Raw genomic sequence first — 6080 nt, forward strand, 5'->3', positions numbered from 1 at the left:
CACTGCCGAAGCTGAATACATAGCAGCTAGAAGTAGTTGCTCTCAACTGGTGTGGATGAAACAGATGCTGACTGAATACAATGTCACACAAGATATCATGACATTGTACTGTGACAACCTGAGTGCTATAAACATTTACAAAAATCCTATTCAGCACAACAGGACAAAACATATTGATATCTGTAACCATTTTATTAGAGAACTCATGGAAAATAAAATTGCAGCCCTGGAGCATGTTGCTACTGAGATGTAGTTAGCTGATATTTTTACAAAGGCCTTGGATGCAAATCAATTTGAATTTCTAAGAGGGAAATTAGGGATTTGTAATTATGAGAATTTGTAGCAATTAATATGGAGTGGAAAAGGTAATCATATTATTGTCTTCTTACTTAAAATAAAGCGCCCCCTTTATGGTAAATCATCACTCATTCTTGGAAATATCATCTATTACCTTTTCACATGCAACCTCTACTCAAACATTTCCAACTCCCTACTTAGCAGAGGAGTTTGAGGAAGAAGTTGAAGAAGATGTCCCTGACATCTCCCTTGTGAAGAGGACAACTATGAGGAAGTCCCCTGTGAAAGTTACTACTGTGCATTTGGACAATATCTCTTTCCATCTTGAAGATGAAGCTGCTAAATGGAAGTTTGTGGTCCAAAGAAGGGTGGCTTTAGAGAGAGAATTAGGCAAGGATGTTGTTGAGGTCAAAGAGGTCATGGACCTAATCAAGAAGGTTGGGTTAATGAAGACTGTGGCTGGATTATCTTATTGCTATGAGGGATTGGTTAAGGAATTCATTGTCAACATTCCTGAAGATATTGCTGATAAAAACAGCAAAGAATTTTGTAAAGTTTTTGTGAGAGGTAAGTGTATCACTTTTTCTCCCACTGTCATTAACAAGTTTCTAGGAAGAGGTATATAGGGTGTATGTGAACTGGAAGCTACAGACAATGAGGTCTATATAGAAATTATAGCAAGGTAGGTGAAGGAGTGGCCTAGTAAAAAGCATCTCCCTGCTGGGAAGCTGACTGTTAAATATGCCATATTGCATAAAATAGGATCTACAAATTGGGTGCCTACCAACCACATTTCTACAATTTCAAATACGCTTGGAAGATTTATCTTTGCTGTTGGAACCAAGCTGAAATTTGATTATGGTCGATTTATGTTTGAACAAATTGTCAAGCATGCTTCTACTAATGCAGTAAAGCTGCCTATAGCCCTTCCCTCAATGATTTGTGGGATTATCCTGAGTCAACACCCTGGGATTCTGAGTACCAATGACCTTCCAAGTAGAAGAAAACCTCCTCTATCAGTACACTACAAATTGTTTGAAGGCAGTCATGTCGAAGACATTGTCATGACATCTGCTGTGAAAAAGCCAGCCTCAAAAGGTGGACTTACTGTTGAGTTGAAGGAAACATGTAAAGAGCTGGGTGCGGGAATAAGGGTAGCAACAACTAGGAAAGAATCGTTGGAAGCCCTAATTGCAAGCTTGGAGCAAGCTGAAGGTGAGAATATTGGACAAGCCAAGGAAGCTGAAGCCCAAACCTCTAGTGAGAGGTCTGCAACTAAAGATAACATAAGTGACAATTCTGGTTCTGATGCTGATGAAGATGCACGCTCAAGCTCCTCTGATTAGCCCTTTTTGAAGTTTGCCCCCATTCATGAGATGGTGTTTTTTTATTAGCTCTGTTGGATGTTCTGGTTTTTTTGGCAAGTTATGTTCTGCTGCTTTGATGTGTATTTTTCTGGATTTTCTGGTTTGTTGGATTTTATCTGAACTTGTTTAAAGCTGTATATGTACTTGGCTCTGTAACACTTAACCCTTGACATTTTGTTTGTTTGACTAAATAGACATTTATTTTGTCTCTTTGGTCTCTTTTGGCTAAAAAGGGGGAGAAGTAGCCAAAGTAGTTATAAATATGCTATAGATGATGATCTGTATGTTACAGATGATGTTGGAGATGATGTTAAATGGGGAAGTGTTCTGTATGTTACAAGTGATGTTGGAGATGTTGTTAGATGGGGAAGTGTTCTGTCTATGTAAAGCATATTAGTGCTAGCTGAAGGGGGAGGTGGTGTGTTTTGAGCACAAGCGCATGTGTGTTTACTATGTGTTTACTAGTTGCTATTTTTGCTAGTAATGTGTGTATGTTTACTTCTGCTGCTGAACTGATACTGTGATTATTTTCTTGGGAAACGTATGATCTGATGTATGTTTTAGCCAAAATTTGCCAAATGGGGAGTTTGTTGGTTCTATGTTTTGGCATCAATTTTGGTAAAAGCTAGAGTTATCACAAGTTGTCACGAGCGTTATCTTGACATGTGATATCAGTTTCCTGCAGGATGTTTAAATATGGTTGTGCAGGATTTAGCTGAGATGTCAGACCCGATGTTAAGACATGTGTATACAGAACATTCAGTCTGAATGTTATGTATCTTAAGGTTGCGCTTTTCATGCAAATCTGTGTGTGATTGATGTGGACATTGAACACGCTATTCAAGGAGTAATTTGAATTAAAACCAGATTGATTTATTTTCCAATAAGATATGATCAGTTGTCGTGAATAAGAAGATACGAAAGGAAAATAGATTTAGGGTTTTATGATGTCCAAGCTGTAAGACCCCAATTTTGACCCTAAGATCCCTCATGCAATTTCATCATAAGCATAAGCATTGGGATCATGTCTTGGAATTCTCCTTACCCCTTTTCACTGGGTTTGTTTTGAGAGAGATCACCAAGCACCTTTGTGATTATATCATACTTATATTTTATCATTTCACTAACCAAAATACCAAACATATGTCTTTGCACCTATCTAACTCTTTTGTAGGTAGGACATGATCTCATGGATTCATTGATCACATCTAGGGTTTGAGACCCTCAAGAACAAAAAGCACAACCAAGAATTGATACAAGAATGGTTATAAAAATCATATATGAGTCCCAATGATCTCTACATGTTATGTTGATCAATTTTTCTTCAAGAGTTTGAGGGTGATTTGCCTTGGAAACCCTAGTTTGATTGGGTATCTTGAGTAACTTCTCCAACAAGCTATCTCACCAATTGATCAAATTTCTCAAGGGAAACTTCAAATTTCATTATCTTATGCATATATGATCTACCATGAGCCAAGAAAGTCAAGAGAATTGGAAATTAGCAAGTTGGTTGATGGTGGTTGGCCAGATGAATTCATCTGATCAAAACTGGGTCTCCCTAGACCCTATCTCCTACAATTTTCACCATATTGTAGCGGGGTATTCGTTACCTTTAGATTTATTGACTAAATCAAAAGTAAATCATACAATTCGAGTCGCCACCGCACTTCTATTTATCCAAAGGAAAGGTTAGAAAGCAAACAAAAACCGAGAAGTTTTGTCAAATCAAAAACTAATAAAAATGTCAGAGATCTGGGTAAGGGGGTTGGTTATGCAATGGGAAGGTTTTAAGCATCCAAAACATCCTTAGTACTCTAAGGGAGTCCTTTTTGCAAATGTTGTAAGGTAGGTTGGTATTTGTGAAAAATATTTGTGCAAACATGATTTGGGAGATGAGAAAAGAATATACAAGTTATTTACAATTTTGTGTTTGAATGGATAAACCCATTGCCTACGTACCATCTTAAAAAGGTAGGATCAAAACCTTGTAGTTCGGGATAAAAATCTCAAAATAAGTTGGTGAATTGATTGGCCAAAATCTTTAAGGTCTTTTGTTATCAAAGGGAGAAAACTCAACCTAGAACCACAAATCCACCATGTGAGGAGAGCTTCAACATGCTAGTGAGGGGTTAACCCTATAATAAGCATGGAAGACTTATAGTCCATCACTAAGGATATAGGTGAGTATTATATTAACCTCTAGGATAACTCAAACCTAATAGCTAATGTTTATGAAAAGCTTTGGCAAAAGTGGTCATTGGAACCACACAAAAAACAATTGAGTGAGTTGTATTTACAAATGAAAAGTATTCACAAAATAAGGTCAAGGTTGACTTAGGATTCAATTTAAAATAAGTGTTATGAAAAGAGTTTGAAAATATCAAAGGCATAGTGCCTAGGTTTCTAATTTTAAAAACAATGTTAATGTTTGCACAAAAGTTTGGCTTGGGTTAGAGTGGAGAGAAGAAGACAAGGGCTAGATCCTAAACATGCAAAGATGAGGGAAGAGAAATAAAACCACTTGGAGTTCCCTTCTTGAGATCATAAAGATGATCCAAGTTGCTCCATTCCTTTGGACTTAGCAAGCAATAAGCAAATAACTAAAGCAATCAAGCAAATAATTCAATCAAACTCCTAGGAATCTTCCAATTGGCTTTTGTATCTCTTATCTTGGATGTCCATGACAATGGTTCTTCTAATTGGCTCAAGTTTGGGATCCCTATCACACAAGAACTCACAAATCAAAAAGTTCCACAATGCAATTAAAGAATGGACAAGAGTGAGTTTAGAATTAAGGTCCTTTCAATGTCATCTTTCAAGGTTAAGCATTCTAAAGGCATGAGGCCTAGTTGCTCTTTGACAATTTTAGCATTCTAAAGGCATGAGGCCTAGTTGCTCTTCAAACTCCATTACCATAGGTAAGGTCTTAAATCTAAGTCCTTTCTCCATTTGCATTGGGTTCACACAAACAAAACAAACATAAGACAATAGTATATACACAATAATATGCTCAAGTGAGCGGGGTATTCGTTACCATTAGAGATATTGACTAAATCCAAGGTAAACCATACAAGTCGAGTTGCCACCGCACTTCTATTTATCCAAAGGAATGGTTAGAAAGCGAACAAAAACCTAAAAGTTTTATCGAATCAAAAACTAGTAAAAATGTCAGAGATCTGGGTAAGGGGGTTGGTTATGCAATGGGAAGGTTTTAAGCACTCAAAACATCCTAGGTACTCCTAGGGAGCCCTTTTCATAAGTGTTGTTCTAGTTTAAAGGGTGTAGGTATATCTAAAGTACTATTTACTAAAAGGAAGGTCAAAAGAAAATGACTCGCAAGGATGTCGCATCCACTGCCTACGTATCTCATCTGAGTATGAGAATCAGAGTCTTCGTAGCTCGACTACCTATGGGTTAAAAAGAAGTGTGCTCGGTAAGACGTCGCGTCTTATGCCTACGTATCTCATATGGAATGAGAATCAGAGCAAAACGTAGTTCGACTAACTAGGGGTTAAGGATTGCCATCTGAACATGGACTTAAAAAAGAGGACACCATTTGTGTCAAAGGAGGGTGGGCAGTGTGTTCAACTTCCGAGCAGTAGGTGTCGCAGCTCGCTGAATCGAGTCTTAGGCAGTTACCTCTTTGCAATAGAACGGACTGACATGCCACAAGATCGGAGACGAACGGAAGGTCTAAAAGTGGGGAAGCTCTGCTCTAGAGTTGTCATGCAATATGGACCTATGTGTTAGGATTTACAAAGGGGAACATCTACCTAATGTTAGCATGCAAAGAATAAGGGAATTCTACCTATGTTATCATACAAAGGGTTCTACCTAATGGGTGCTACCTAAACGGAACAAGAGTCGACGGATGAAGCGCGGGGAGGAGTTACGGATAAGGGTAGATGGCGATGTCGGAGGCAATCGACTTACAGGTAGATGGCGATGCCTGAGGCAATCGACTTACAAGAGGATGGATGAATGCGTGTTGGTTCTGTTAAGTTTTGAAAATGATTACTCGACGTTGGATCGAGCTTTTGATCTTATTTTGAAATGGTTATCGGATGTTCGTTTTAATTCTTGTATTAACAGGTGACTAAAGAAATAAAGAAATAAATATTATACACTTTATGGGAGAGGGGTACATTTTTTATGAATGGGGATTGTTCATGGCAAACAAACAATAAGAATATATGCCTCATACATCATACAAGTAGGCAACAATTATCAATCAGATCGGATAAATAAACAATATATAATCAAACCAAAGAATCAAATAATTTAGCATTTAAACAATGAATGGGAGTATGAACATGTTAAATAATCAAGCAATAGAAAGCATGAATGAGAGAAACAAGTATAAAAGATAACAGATGAATCAAACAGATGAAAATATGCACACGAAGGGTCCACTGA

The sequence above is a fragment of the Lathyrus oleraceus genome, chromosome 7 (assembly GCF_024323335.1).
Source record: "Lathyrus oleraceus cultivar Zhongwan6 chromosome 7, CAAS_Psat_ZW6_1.0, whole genome shotgun sequence".
NCBI classification, from domain to species: Eukaryota; Viridiplantae; Streptophyta; class Magnoliopsida; order Fabales; family Fabaceae; genus Lathyrus; species Lathyrus oleraceus.